The sequence below is a fragment of the Phyllostomus hastatus genome, unplaced genomic scaffold (assembly GCF_019186645.2).
Source record: "Phyllostomus hastatus isolate PE091 unplaced genomic scaffold, TTU_PhHast_1.1 phas_scaffold_21, whole genome shotgun sequence".
NCBI classification, from domain to species: Eukaryota; Metazoa; Chordata; class Mammalia; order Chiroptera; family Phyllostomidae; genus Phyllostomus; species Phyllostomus hastatus.
The window spans coordinates 46,453,181-46,468,113 of NW_025334017.1; positions in this window are offsets into that span (position 1 = coordinate 46,453,181).

The following is a 14,933-nucleotide window of genomic DNA, read 5'->3' on the forward strand; positions in this document are numbered from 1 at the left end:
GCTACACCCCCCTGCATCATTTTCTAGTCGTAAATGTACATGCTGTAGTAAGTATACCTTCATATCCTGCTTTCTGACTTTCATGGTAAGGCTTTGAAATAGAAAGAATACTGCAAACTCACAATTCTGTAATGGCTCTCATTATGTTATGGAAGCATTATAATTTATAAGACTAGTCACTTTTTATTAGGCATTTGGTTATTTCCACATTTTAGACTTACAAATAATGTTAGTATAGACATTCTTGCTTATAAACTTACATCTCTGAATGTTTCTTCTGTATTAAATCCCAGCAGAGCCCTGGCTGGTGTGGCTCAGTGGATTGAGCGTCGGCCTCCGAACCCAAGGGTCGCCGGTTCAATTCCCAGTCAGGGCACAGGCCTGGGTTGCGGGCCAGGTCCCCAGTAGGAGGCATGTGAGAGGCAACCACACATTGATGTTTCCCTCTCTTTCTCCCTCCCCTCTCTAAAAATAAATAAGTTAAAAAAAAACCCCAGCAGAGAAGTGACCGGGCTGAAGGCACCGATGTTACTCCGGCACACGCTGTGCGGCTAAGTGCTTCTCCCGGAGTTTGTTACCCATCACAGTTCTGGCAGTGGTACGTGGGCGTGTGCACTGCACAGTGTGGCCGCCCACGGAGGCTTTTGTTTTTAAACATCCTTGGTCCACGCCGAGGGGACGAGTGTCTCCATGAGTCAGGGGTGGATTCCAGGGAGAAAGATCCCGGATTGCAGGAAGCAACATCTCAGGTTCCCGAGAGAGAGAGAGAGAGAGAGAGAGAGAGAGAGAGAGACTCCCACGCCACTGTGGGGGCAGACAGCTGCCGGGGGGCGGGGGGCTGTGAGCCCGGTGGCCCAGGGCGCCTGGGACCCGGACAAAGCCCTGAGAAAGTCTGCAACGGCGAGTGATGTTCCGTAACCAGCTGCCAGGTACTCCCTCCGACAGAAAACACGCAGATTGTTGGAAAATACCGGTTGATACTGTTATTAAAATCTGGATGGGATTTAAAGAATGGAAAAACAACAGACAGGACATTTTCTGACAAAATGGCTATTTTTTTCCTAGTAAGGAATAGATGCTCTGTGTGTGACCTTGAAAGGCTTTCAAACTTGTTTTTTATAATCACTGTGGTTTAAAATACTCTGTCCACAGCAGCTCCCACGTCGCCTGGGCTTCTAGCCAGTCCCTCCTCATCGTACACGGGTCCGCCCAATGCGCCCAGGCGCCCGGAGACCTGGTCCCCTGTAAGCGCCGCCACTCGAGTTCTGCTCCGGCTGTGCTATTGCCACTTCACGTTCTGAGACAAGCCTGTCCCTGGCCACCCTGCAGGGACAGGGCCAAGCCTTGCTGACCATCCGGGGTCACTGGCTTGGAGCCCGGCTAAACTCGAGAAAATCAGGGGAGCCGGGACTAAAGCCACCTGGAGGTGACGGCCTCTACTTCTCACTCGACCTAAATGCAGCGAGCTCAGCTCGGGTCTGGGCTGTGCGCCTGGAGAGGCTCTGGGACTCTATGAACGACTCTTCCATTCTCCAGTCATCCTAGTCAAACCACCTCCTCTTGGGTTGAGGTAAAGGCTGTTTGACCCCTTTAAAGTCGGAAAAAATGGATTCAGGAAAATTAAGTGGCCAGCTCCCGGGACCAGGCCTACTGAGAACACAGGACATTGCACAAGCATCTCCTCCATTGCAGGTCACACGCTGGTTTCTTCAAGCATCTCTGCCCCAAGTAGTGACACTCTCACAGGAGAATCCCCGCGCTTCTCCACTCTCCAGCTGATCAGCAACGGATCGTTCCGGTCAGAACGTGCCCACTCCCACCCGTGAAGGCACTGAGTACGAAACACACGCTTTACGCTTCCATTGCGACGGTATCTGTAAGAACAGCGCACATATTTTTTTTCTAAACGGGAGTACTGCCGAGACTGCAGTGAATGCTTATTTTTCATAAAGTGCTGTGAAAATCAAGTAATGCTGACCTCCCACCTCAAGTGAAGACCGTTTCTGAACAATGCCCATTAGGATCACGGCTGAGACGTGGGCCTTCCTTGCTCCGCCCTGCTTGGGGCCACCCCTCCCCCCGCCCCCCGCCCTCCCATCCCCCCACCCGTCAGCTCTGTGAGTCGCTGTCCTGTACATTCAGATCCCTGTGCCGATGCTCTTCGCCCGGGGCCTGGCTCCCCGGACCGGATGCCTCCACAGAAGGGCAGGAAGCCAAGCACGACAAGGCGGGCTCCTCCTGCCTCCCAGCACGCACCCCGCGGTTCAGATGGACCCCGGGACATGGCCGGTGAGAGCGGTGGCCTCCGCCAAGAGCCCTCAGCACCAATTGGCCGGCCTGAGTGACAGTCTTACTTACAGTTTCTATGGGCACAACCTTAGGCGGACTTTCTGAACACAGCCAACAGAGAACAGACCCATCAAGGCCAGATTCCAGCTCGGGGTTATCTGAGTTCAAGGTGAAGTCCGCTCACCCTCCAGGCTGCCGCTATGCGATGTGTGAGACTCCTTCTGGCATCTCAGCAGTCCTCATGTTTCTTCCGCTCGTGATGGACGATGAGCTGGTTAGTCGTTCCTTTCGAACGGAACGAGACGTTCATTTTCTGTCAGGGTCAGGGCAGGGTTTTTGCAAGAACGCTAACTTTGGAACGAGGGGGAAAAGAACTTCAGCTCTGACCTTGCCATGGACCAGAAGCTTGTCCTCTGCTGCTCGCTGCCTCTCTGAGCTTCTGGTTTTCTCATGTGTCAGATCAGGAGGAGCAACCCGGTTTGAGTAAGGACATTGGAGAAATCAGCATGGGCTTTGTGCCAGTCATGTATAAGCCCCAGGGGCTTCCGTAGGTACAAGTCAGGTGCTGGAGAGCAAGGGTCAGCTCCTTAGGACACAGACCCGGCCTCGAGGGTTTGCTCTGTCGTCACCACTGGGGGCGGGCCCTCGGCCAGGACGCTCAGCGCTTATTCTCCGAGTCCAGGAAAAGAGGAGGAAATATTGAAATCCCCAGAGTGGCGTTCGGCTCCGATACTCTGTTGTTCTAATTCATGCATTGTTCCTTTTTTGTTCATGTAAATTCTGCATTACCTGTGGACACGTCTCGCATTTTCCTCTAAACAACTATAATTATTTCACACCTTCAATGCACACGTTTTATCAATTTTCCTCAAGTGTGTTTTTCCATAAGGAATAACTCTTTATAAGCATCTCTGACTCTTTTTTCTCCAAATCTATTCAATCCTCTTCTATTATTTTCTTCCCTTTGTATTCCTAACCCTTCCGAATTAAATAGCATTGGTACATTTAATTGTACTTTATTCTTGGTGATAAGCTACACAGAGGGAGGTAGAGTACATGAGATTTCTGCAGTTGACAATAAATAGCATGCTAATGAAAGTCACACATTCTACCAAATTGGAAGGCTTGGGGAGCCCCAGAGAGAACAGAGGCATAACACAAAAGGACCTGGGGGGGTCAGAAGACCAGAAAGAGAACAGAAAACCTGGATTTGGTTAAAGCCAAATTCGCCAAGAAACAGGTGTCCTGAGGATGGGGCTGGATGGGGAGACTGGGTGGAGGAGGCCGTGGTACCTTCACAGCCCGCGAGTACATTAGCGCATTCCCGGGGTCGGAGGAAGAAGGGCCGTGTGTCACTCTGCTCTCACTTCATGCCGAAAACTCATTGGCTGGTGCATGGAGCCGGCGTGCGGGGAGGGAGTGGATCTCGCGGAGGATGGTGGGAAGCCTCTCGGATGCGTGAATGCCTGCGCCCCGCAGTCCGTCCCAGCCAGCCCAGCCCAGCCCCCCTCCCACCCACGGTCCTGACCAATGCCGATCTAATCACCCAACGCCACCAAAATAATGGGCGGGCCCAAACGTTCCTTTGTTCTTTTCCGCACAATGGTTCTAGTGGCACTTAGTTGTCTCGAACTTCATTCGAAACAGTTTTGTTAGATTGTATTATGACGGCTGTCATGTCAGTGTGCATTTTTTAAAAAAACTTATGAAAATTGGTGAAGTCTTATGGAGCCATTTTATTGTTGAAGATGGAAGAAAATAGGCAACGTTTTGGCATATTATGCTTTATTATTTCAAGAAAGGTAAAAACACAGCTGAAATGCAAGAAAGATGTGTGCAGTGTGTGGAGAGGGTGCTGTGACGGACCGAATGTGTCGGAAGTGGTTTGCGAAGGTTCATGCTGGAGATCTCTCGCTGGACCGTGCTCCACGGTCAGGCAGCCCAGCTGAAGCTGAGAGCGATCAAATTGAAACATTAGTTGAGAACCATCAATATTCTACTACGGGGGAGAGGGACGACAAACCCAAAATGTCCAAATCAGTAACATTATGGGTGAGAATGAAAAGTGTGCCTTCTATCTCACAGGAAAACATACGGCTTTTCTGGCCGGCCCGGCCCACCGCGGTCCCCAGGTCAGCAGTGCCCATCTCGCCCCCTGGGTGGGCCACTCCTGCTCCGAGAGCCTCCCATCCTCACCTGCCTGGAAAGCCCTGTTGTTTGTTTGTGTGTGTGTGTGTTTGTGTAAATTTAAGGTGCAGCCTCCACAGAAACCCCAGAGAGGAACTTCTACACCTCTCCGCCCTCTCACCTGCAAGCGGGGCCCCGGTAACTCTCTCCCCTCCCTGCCCCCTCCCTATCTGACGCTTCTTTTCCCCAGAGCACCTCTCCCACGCTGTGGCAAGTAATTATTTTGTCCCCCGCATTTCCCGCCAGTTCTGGGATTTCGAAGGGCAGAGCGGACTTATTCACCACGTCCCCCGAGGCGTGTTGCCTTATGCACAACCACGGGGGGCCTTCCGTCGATGTCTGTCGACTAGGTGAGTGGAGAGACACGCACACTCCTCCCGGCAGGCGCTGCAGGTGAGGAGGAGGGGCTTTGCACAGAAACCCTGGGCAGAGGTGTGCGTGCCAGGCTGCGTGTGCCCCCGGAACAAGAAGATCCAGGTGTGCTGATCACCAATCCTGTGCCCTTAAGCCACTCACTTTCCCTCACTGACCAGCGGCGTCGCGGGGGCGCCCCCTAGAGTTCGGTTAAAGACAGACAAGACTGCGCTCTAGGCTCGCTGCCCGGTGCGCTCCAGGTGCCCCGCACATTTCGTTTTCTTCCCTCCTTTAGTCCCAAGGAGGGCCACTTTCAGGTGACGGAGCACAGGCTCGCTTGGACTGTGGTTGCTAATGAACCGGTCTTAATTCTGCGAATGAAGAGCACGAAGCGAGATAGTGAGGCGGGAGGAGCAGCTACTCAGCGGCGGCGGCCCAGAGAGCTGCGGAGGGGTCCGTGCTGCGGGAACGTCCCGGGAGAACACGTTCTGTCCCTCCCGGCGCTGCTGCGGGAAAACGCTGCTGCGCGTCCGCTGGTGTCGGTGGGGGTGAGAGGCGGGTCCTCTGCATCCGTTGGCGGCCACAGGTCATCACGCACGTGCTCTGTGAACTCAGGGACAAAGGCAGCGTGGAATCTGGGAGCTCCCCGAAGAAAGGAGTTTGGGGGTTATTGAAACCCAGGTCCCTTGGGCAGTTTCTCCTCCTACAGGGAGAGTCACGTTCCAGAACATTCTGTGTGGAGTTGGAATTGGAATCCATTTTTCACTGACTCACCAGTGGGAAAAGAAAACAGCATCTAATGATTCCTGTTGTCGCATCAAAAAAATTTGATCTTAAATTTAAAAAAGAAGAAAATTAAAGCATTTTGTAAAACTCATATAAGGGATTTAGCATCCTCACTAAGAAAGCATATGATTAAAAGAACGAAAACAACCCATTTTGCAGTTTCCTTTATTTTATTTTGACTGTTGTATTAGAAGAGACATTAGCTATCCGTCCATGAGTGACAGATGCCCAATAAGCTGAATTGGGGTTATTATTAAGGCTTCATTAAGTCCAGCAATTTCAATCTCACATTTTCGCTCTCTTCAGTATGCTCATTAAACTAGATGAGTGAGTGTTGATGTCTGAGAACTCCTGCGCCTCACAGACCAGCTCCAACACCACCTCTTCCAGGAAGCCTCCCTGGCCTAGTTCCACACCTCCGACTGGCTCAGTATGTCTACCATACACCCGCTTCCCCCACCCAAGGGACTTAGCACCCACTCGGAAGATATTGCAAGTACTCTCTCAAGGGAAACCCGTAATAATATTAGTGGATTTCTGCTCCTGCCCATGAGGGGGTGAGGCGGTCTGGAATTGCAGTCTTGTAAGACACAGCCAGAGAGCAGGGCACCCCAACACGAGAAACAAACACATTCAGATCACGGACACAGCCCGCGCAGGGCTGGGACGCCTGATGGAAGAAACACGGGCCACAAAACCCGTCACCCCAGCCTTCTGCCCCGGGAGTGATCCCCGGACTCGGGCAGAGAAGGAAAAACCCAAACAAACCCCAGCCTTCTCACTGAGTTCCGGAGACAGAGATGCAAGTTCAAAGGGGTCACAGCAGCTAAAATCTGTAGGTTCAGTCTCTGTCAGTCTTGGGCTGGACACCAGTGTGTCCATATGTGGAGAGACAACCCCCACGCTGGCCAAGGATGAATTCTCGGAGGGCAATCATCAAATGCTGCCTTATACAGTGTGCATGACACTCAGGGAGCGGGGGGGGGGGGGACCCCCGTTCTTCTCACACACCCGGAAACTCCTGGGATCCCTCCGGGCCGGAGCAGAAAGACCAGCTGGACGCACGGGACTTGCAGTGCGACCCCAGCAGGACGCTAGAAGCGTGGCTGAGGTCGTGCTTCTGGAGCCCGGGTGTATCTCGACCTGCCCAAACACGGCTTAAAAACCAACACGCAAGGATCCAACACATCCACAAGTTACTCCACTCCCTGTCGGGCAGAGTCCAGCACCACTTCACGGAATGCAGCAGAGCGCTCCAGAACATAAAGTGCACAATGCCCGCATCCAGCCGGAAGTTACCAGACAGTACCCGAACGGAGAAAACGTCACCCGGGGGCAGCCACAGCGGCCTTCGCAGGAAAGAGCGCAGACACGCCGCACGGGCTCAGGGGTTTGGTTGACGATGGAATATGTTCTCCTGAGGGGAACGGGGGGGCGTTTAAAATACCCAAACGCAATTCTGAAGATGAAGAATAATACACAACACCAGTGACGGCCATGCACACTGGCCGTTTTCCGCCGCGCCACCCAGAACAATGTGAAGAATCCAGGCTCCGGAGTCCAAGGTCTGCGTGTGGGGGCTGAGCCCACCTTTCCGTGACAGCGCGGCCTCAGGCAGAAACCTCAGGGTCTACGTTCTCGCCCTGCTGGTCTGTATATCAGAAGTGAAGCAGCATCCAGCCCACACGGTGGCCGTGGCGTTTAAGCAAACACAGGTGAAATGTTGTAAAAGGTGATCGCTCAGTTCCGTGAGCCCCACTGTGGGGATGACAGCGGAGGGGGCGTGCCAGCCCCCCTTTCCAGGGAACAGAGCTGTCACAGGCAGGGGACAGCCTGGCCCTGGTCCGCCTGACCCCTCGTCCCCGCCCCCCCACCTGGCAGCAAGGTTTCACCTCCGACCTGACACCCCTGGGTGCGGTCCCGCCGCGTCCTCCCAGGTCTGTCCTCCTGCCCTGCCTCTCCGCGGTGACAGTTTGTTCCCAAACGTGTGATGAGAGGGTCTGTCCGACACCTTGCCTCCAGGATCGCTGCCAACCGCGACTGGGTTTGCATGTTAAAGAACTGATTTGTGTGACTGCAACAGCGTAAGGAAAACGTTCGGAATCCTCAGAGACACTCTCTTAGTGGCAAGTTCAAAGAGGACGAGACCATGCTGCCTCGTGGCCCGCGTGCCCTGGGCGGAGCGGGAGACAACGGACCAGCTCCCACACGCCAGCCTGCCCCGGGCCCTTCCTCTCCCCTCGCCTTCCCGGAGACGGGGACAGCTGCTGCACGGAGGGGTGGCCCGGCCTGTGTGGAAGGAGCCTGCATCAGCACCACGCAGGTCACGTCCTCTGAGCCACCTCTGCGTCCCGTGGTCTGGATTCCATCCGGACACGGCAGCCCGTCGCTGTGTCGTCTGGACATCGGGGAGATGGTAACTGGGCTTCAGGTTCGAAGAGTCAGAGGAACCAGCAAGGATCAGAACCGCATCCTGGAGACACAACGCGAACGGCCTTTCTTTTTGGTGTGTGCGTGCACGCACATGCACCCCCTGACAGTTCTCATCCAACTCCGCCCTCCGAGCCTCCAAACCCCTTGCTTGAACTGCGAGAAGTGGGTGGGGCTCTGGCTTGGTTTTCTGGAAACGCCCTTCAGGCACGGGCTGTCCTGCGACGCTCTCTCTCGCCCACGTGCTCATGGCAGCTGCCCTACGTGCTCGACTTTCTTCGTGTGGATGGTGGGGGAGGGGCTTCGTCCCCATCCTCCCCCCCCCACCCCGCCCGCCATCACCTGGGCCAGGTACGGGACAGGCGTTTTCTCATTCACAGGACCTGTTAAGCACAGCAAGACTCAGGCTCCTTCTAGAAGTGGAAACTCGTTCAGTCTATCAACAAAAGAAAATTCGAGGTAAGGAGTGCATCGCCCCATTGTATGCTATTTCTCCGTGGAAATGCTCCCATGGTTCCCTGCTGAGGCGAGAACAGGTGTAACAGCCCCCCGAGTGGGGACCACCAGCGGGGCCCACGGGGCTCCGGCTGCCTCTCCTCTCCCGCTTCTTCCCGCTCCTCGGTGCCGGGGCTGTGCTCGCCCTGGCCCCTCGCCGGCCCGGTCCTTCGGGGAGGCGCCAGCACTGCGTCCCCGCCCGGGACCCTCACCTCGAGCTCTTCTGGGGACGGACTCCGTCTCACGCTTCCGGCGTCGGGCTCAACCTCAGATGGGCAATCTGGGGACCACAGGGCGAGGGGGAGGGGGGGACCCTCCTCGGGGCTCGGTGCCCTCCCTCCCTGCCTGGGCTGCCTCGCACTTGCACTGTTTACGCCTGTTTCGTGTGTGTGTGTGTGTCTCGACTCTTGTCCGTTTCCTGTTCCTCACACGGGGTGCACGCTGTGGGTGCGAGGGGCGCATCTACAGTTGTTGCCCGGTCTGAGACAGCGTCTGGACCAGAAAGGGTGTCAGAAATGTCGGTCACACAGAACCCAGGGAGGGGAGCCCCGGGAGACAGCGGGGGCTTGGGGGGGGGTGACGAGCAGGACAGGACCCCCCCCACTGTTACCAACAAGGCAAGACAAGGGGCTTCGTCCTCCTCCATGCACGTGGAGACGCGAGACCTCGCAGGGTCCTGGCAGCCCCGCGATGAAGAGCAGCGGTTACTGCCCCTGGCTGTGCTTCCTCCACTGCTCTGAGGGGCGGGACCCATCAGGACCTGACTCTCTCTCTAAAATGCACTGGGCCGGAAACTCTAACGTGTGGTTAATTAGACTGAACCCGTAGACTTTGAGTGGGAAAATATAATTTGTGTGGATTCACAAACACAGAAATACCCGGTATCATAAGGCAGTGTGGTGTCCAGCAAATCCACACACAATCTCCTAACCTCAACCCACGCAGGGCAACTTAGAAAAACGTGGACCGACACCTCGTTCTGATGCTCAAACGTGGCGATGGCCGCGCCCTCGCCTTCCAAACTGAAAAGTTTTGGTCGGAAGCAACGTGACCTTGTGGTTTAATGGAATAAGGGGGGAGGTGAGTGTAATTCCGCAAAACCCAAATCCCCCGTGAGAAACAAGACCCCCCTGAACCAGCTTTCATTCACTTGAATCGAAGTGATTTTAGGAACACTAGAAATCAGACCCATGTTTTTGTCCGTCTGTGACTTCAGAAACTCAGGGTCCGTCTTCACGGCGAGCTGCTGTGTTCTGGGGGAGGAGTCTCTCCTCGCTGGGGAGCGACTTCACTGGATTTTCGGTCCGAACAGCTCGTCAGGACCGGGCCTGGCAGGAGCTCCGTGCTGGGACGGGTAAGATTATGGCCCAGATTACCGAACCAGGCAGGAAGTGGGGAGGCTGCCTGCGAAGTGCTCTCCCGCGAACCTTCTGGAGATCAACGCTAATGAGCGACTAACACCGGTCCACAAGGCTCTCGGCCTTGCTAATGAAAACCCGGACCCCGGGCGGGCAAGCCTCCGACGCCAAAGGCCCTCCCACAGAAAAACATCTTTGTAATGCACGGCTTCCACAGGACAGTTGGGGTTAGAACGCAGCAGCCGGAGGGAGAAACAAAGCGAATGATACGTTTCTTATGCACAGCGTTAGGGGCTGCAGGGGAAGGAAGTCCTTGTTTCAACAAGCTCCTCAGCAGTCGGAGCTCCCCACGACACAGCACGCCCCAAGGCTCGTGTCTGTTCAGATCATCTTGAAAAGCTCCCCTAACTTTTCAAGCTCAGCGTCGCTTCCTGGGCAAGGGGGGCCTGACGAAAGGCAGAAAGTCCGGTTAAATTCAAGTCTGAGATGAAAATGGACACGCTCCGCACACACACAGCCTGACGACGGCACAGGGGGTGCTCAGAGTGAATGACTATTTATCATCCGAAGCTGAAAGGTACCTGGGCAGCCCCCCAGGGTTTGTTTGCTAAACGCGGCATCTCTGTTCACGGTGCTGCAGGGGGAGTGGGCATCCCGCCCGGAGCTGAGGGGGCCACGCCCCCCAGGTGGGTCACTGTTGGACTGCAACATCGTAAACCAGGGCTTCCCGGAACTTTCCATACTCCTGCCTGAACTACAATAACCACTCCTAGACCATTATGCGGAACGTACACCATTAAAAGTGTTCATATAGGCCTTGGCCAGCATAGCTCAGTGGATTGAGCTCAGGCTGCAAACCAAAGCGTCGCAGGTTCGATTCCCAGTCAGGGCACATGCCTGGGTTGCAGGCCAAGGCCCCCAGCAACCGCACATTGATGTTTCTCTCTCTCTCTCTCTTTCTCCCTCCCTCCCCTCTCTAAAAATAAAAATAAATAAAATCTTTAAAAAAAAAGTGTTCATATAAAAATAGCAGTGACCCCATATGTGCCTATGTGTGTGAGAGAGAAAAGAGTTATAAATGTGTATATACGTAATTCACAATAAAAATTAAAAGTAGCTACATGCATGTGGTGATATTTACACATGCATACATATGTATGTTTAGATATAACTGTTATGTACGTACACATAGAGAATAAATAATTCTATAATAATATAGTAACTTAATATATAGTGTATTTTATGAAAATATAAAATAGACCATGTATGCATATATATTATGTAAGTAAAATATATGACAAACACTATGCAATAAAATATTTGCTCCAGAAACTGTCTATTCCCTCTATGTGCACATATACATGTGTGGCCATGTGTATCAGTTATATGTAAGTGCACACAGGTGTGTCTGGGTACACGGAACCGCAGAGAAGTTCTAAGGTGCAGAGAATCGTGCCCCTGGCCCCGGGAGAAGTGAACTTTCTAAATGAGATGATGATGACCTTCAGCTCTGGGTTTCCAGGGGCCTGTGCTGTGCACTCCCTCCACTGCTCTGGGCTTACAGGGTTCCTGCGGCTCAACCTTAAAAACAAAAGCTTCATGTGTATTTCTGACTGCCTCGCTTCTTCGAGTTTCTAAACGCTCTGACACCCACAACACAGAGAACCCCACCTACACAGATGCCTTCGCCCCCTCCCACAGGCGCGGTGACTTCTGTGGTCCCTGTCGCCGCACTGTCCGGCACAGTGCCTGAAACACGGAGGAAACGCCGTGGCTAGATCTGCAGTGAAAGAATCCCATTTGCAGAGTCTAAGAAGACTCCTTATCAAAGCTCTCTGCAGGGAAATAATGAGCCTGAAGTCGCACAGAGACATGCTCCTGTGGACGATGGATTTTAATATCTGCGAAAAGAAGCGTTTGTAAAATGTATTCAATTAATCACTGACTGAGCAGTCATGCTGGGGATTCTAAGGATGTGTCCCGACCCGAGATTCTGCCTCCTTTTAGTTGTTGTTTCTTTATGAAATTCTGGATCCTCTGCAAGACTTTTTACGGTTCAGTTTTTTTAATGTTCGTAATATTTTGTGGTGTGCGTTGGAAGATTTTGAAGTCAATTTTATAGTTCGGGACAGATACTTTTTCTTCTAATGAAATGAAATGCAGAGTCATCAATGTGCACGAGGTATAGGAAGACCGAACTATTTTCTGAGAACTCCTTAATCACACACAATAAAGATGCACGGAAATGAAGTTCTGCTGAAGCTTTCGCTTGCGGCCGAAAGCGCGGCCTCGAACGAGCCTGCAGTGTGCCGCAGGGGCCACGGCCAGCCTGCTGCCTGCTTTCGCAAACACATTTTCGTGGGAACACAGTCTCCACCTGCCAGCCCGGCTCCCTGCGCGGAATGTTCACGGACCCCGGCCCAGACCGTAGGGTCACGGCGCGAGGAGGCTGCCCGCAGGCGCGGGTGGGAGAGGGCACCCGAGTGTGTGGGCGTCATCGCAGCGAGGGGGGAGGTGCAGCAGACCGACCGGACACCACCCCCGCAGTGCCCGCCTTTCCGCCCCACGAGCTAGAGTTAACCCCGGACCACTCAGACCCGCGATCCTTCCCAAGCGGCACTGCCAGAGAGGCTCTCGGTCCACACGAGGAACAAAGACTGATCAGACGGAGGAGCCTGGAATCCCGAATCCTTGATTCCGTGGATAAATTTGGAAGGTTGATGAACCCTTCTGAGAGACAATTTCCTCATCTCTAAACTGAGCCTGATCCTCCGGAATGATGGAAAAAATGAAAGAAATAATGCGCGTAGTGGCTTAACTCATCGACCCAAAGTGACTGTTGATCCGTGAGACACTAGTGTGAAATAGGACAGCTTCTGGAGCGAGCTCAGCCCCCCGGGGTCCTCGGTGCATTTGAGAGCCGCGTGCCGCGTGCCATTATCTCGGGGACGCGACCCCTGAGCTGGGCACACCAGTGTTTCACTCTCTGACCGCCCACTGGCTTCCTCCCCTCCCCCACCCCCACCCCCACTGGCCCCTCCCCCACCCGCTCCGGCCCCTCCCCCGGCCGCCGGGTCTGCACACGCCTTCGCTTTGCCGTGGGCCCAGCTGAACTCCTGGTGCATTTTCACTTTTGCCTCCTCTGCCCATTTAGTCAAGCCATCTGTCTTCATTTTTTAAAAAAATACAATAGTTAATAAAATTTAGGACAAAGGTGACGCGCTCCTAGAAGATGAATGAATATTTTTAAGTCTAATGTTCCATCTGCAATATTATACAATTTTGAGATAAGAGTGTGTTACAGCTCAGGAGAAAGTTTCATAATAAAAAGTCATCTTTAATTTCGTATTATCAGATCACCGAAAATGACAAAAGAGGTGACGTGAGTTTTAAAGTCCCCAGGGAAAAGAGATAATTTTGGCCAATCTCATTGTTTCCAAGCAGGCCAAGTGCGGGGGCCATGGGGAGGCAGAGGTGAGGAGCAGAGCGCTGCCTGCCCGAGATGACCCCTGCCCCCCGCCCCCTGCCCCCCCGCACAGACGGAGCGGGACCGAGCCGCGCGAGGCCGGCCTGTGCACGGGCACTCGGGGAGCGGCCCCTTCCCACCCTTCGGTTTCCTTGTTTGACGTTCGTTTCACAGCAAACCAGGGAGGCAGAGCAAACAGAGCGCCCCCTTGTGTACAGGCCGCGTCTTTGAGGCCGGACACCGGGTAGGGCGGAGAGCGACCTCAGCGCAGGGAGCAGTGGGAGGGCCCGTGGACATTCGGTGGGCATGTTAGCTAGGTATTTTAGCTCTATCCCTGTCTGAGGAACGCCGGGCTGTACGCCACGGGTTCCATTGTTTGAGGACTGTAAACACGTCCCGGGAAGAATGAAAGATGGGCTCGCTCATCCAAAAAAGAGATCGATCATACACTGTTCACCAGTTAGCCTGCTACGTGCAAAAGGAAACACAAGAAAAAGCGCGGCCTAGCCTCCAGCCTGAGGACTAACACAGCTGAGGAGCACAGTACTAAAGTCCAGCGAGGGAAGTGCCCAAATGAAGGTCATCAGGGAGCATATCTGGAGCCCAGAGAATGTCTATTTAAAGCAAGTTGGAACTGCTGTGGATGCTGTGGCGCGGCTGGCTGGAGCACCGTCCTGTGCACCAAAAGGTTGTGGGTTCGATTCCCAGTCAGGGCATGTATCTGGGCTGCAGGTTTGATCCCTGGTTGTGACGCATGTTTCTCTCTCTCTTTTTTCTCTTTCTTCCTTCCTCTCTCTCAAAGATGAATAAATGTATCCTTGGGCGAGGATTTAAAAAATAATAATAAAATAATCTGAAGCCTTTTCGTGCCTTTTTACTCTCTGATAGTGGGACCCGGAGCAGTACACAGCACAAGGAGTGAAAATTATACCATAAACTATAGAGACTTCGGGGAACAAGAGTGTATCAGCACGGCCCGCCAGCTGCACAAACTCAGCACGCAGGGCTGGACTGTGTGAGCGGGAGCTGGGTCATGAAAGGCCCTGAAGAACAATCAAAAGATGTAGTCTTCACCCTCCGAGACGTTCCATTATTCCAACGGCGAAGGGACACAGTCACGTGGTGTTGTCTGTTTGTCTCTGAGACCCTCCGGGGACTCTCAGGAGGACAGGCCGAAGAGACCCGGGGCTGGGAGAACAGCCATCGTCCACAAGGACAGAGACGCGCCCGGTGCACACACGGGAGGTTGGCGTCAGGCCCCGAGACTGGGACCAGCTGTGGCGTGGGGAGGGAAGCGAGGCTTCGCTAGGCGACGGTAGGGAGACCTCCCGTGCACACAGAGGCCCTGCGTTCTTGGTGGAGGGATCTGCACTTTTTAGGGGTGGCTGCTCGCCGTGAGTTTGTGGGCTGAGCGACCAGGGAGAACTGGCCATTTCCTCCTCCCTTTCTGGGAGTGAGGACTCGGGGCGGGGGCTGCCTCTGGGGTCAGACTTCTAAGCGCTATGGATACGTTCAGCAGAAGGCGGTCCCCAGGCTCGGGGTACCGAGAAGAGTGTGACAAATGCTTC